This window comes from Arachis ipaensis, chromosome B05, assembly GCF_000816755.2.
Source record: "Arachis ipaensis cultivar K30076 chromosome B05, Araip1.1, whole genome shotgun sequence".
NCBI lineage: Eukaryota > Viridiplantae > Streptophyta > Magnoliopsida > Fabales > Fabaceae > Arachis > Arachis ipaensis.
The window spans coordinates 135,502,609-135,503,360 of NC_029789.2; positions in this window are offsets into that span (position 1 = coordinate 135,502,609).

Genomic DNA, 752 nt, shown 5'->3' on the forward strand with positions numbered 1-752 from the left:
ACTCCTGTCACGAAAATAATCCCACCTTCCCCACGCCACCGCTGCTGCCACCATTCAATCTCACCCTAAACAGTAGAAGTCACTAAAACTAGCACCCCACCCCTCAACAAGAACCACAACAAACAAACAATAAAAACAAAGTGAAGAAGGTGCGCAGATTCAACAAATTTAGATGGAGGCGATAGTGGCAGGGAAAATTCGTTCTATGATTCCATTCCTTCGTCGCGATCCAAGGAGGCGACGGTGATGGCGGTGTCGATAAAGAGCCAAACGTCAAGGTCGGCAGTATAAAATATGGATCGGAAGTCCGAAGGGTAAAATTAGAAAAAAGATTTATCCATATTTTGACTAGAAAAATTTTGATGATAAAGATAAAAATTGATGTAAATAATAAAATATTAAAAATAAAATTAAAACAAATTAAAATTTAAAGATATTTTTAAAATTTTTAATAAAAATTAGGATACAATATATTTTACTCTATTAATGTATATTAATGTGCATTTTTCTTTTTATTTTAGAAGAATACACAACACAAGTTGTGTGAAACAAAACGAAAATATGCCACATAAAATTGTTGATGTGAAATTACATTTTACAAAGTCATTTTAAAAAAACTAGACACAGTTGGACGTTTATTAATATTTTATCTATTAATCTATTTTTTTATTTGCGATATGGAATAAAAATAACTAAAGATGAATTTTTTTATAATTAATGAGAAAAATAGATCAAATAGTGAGTCAGAGATT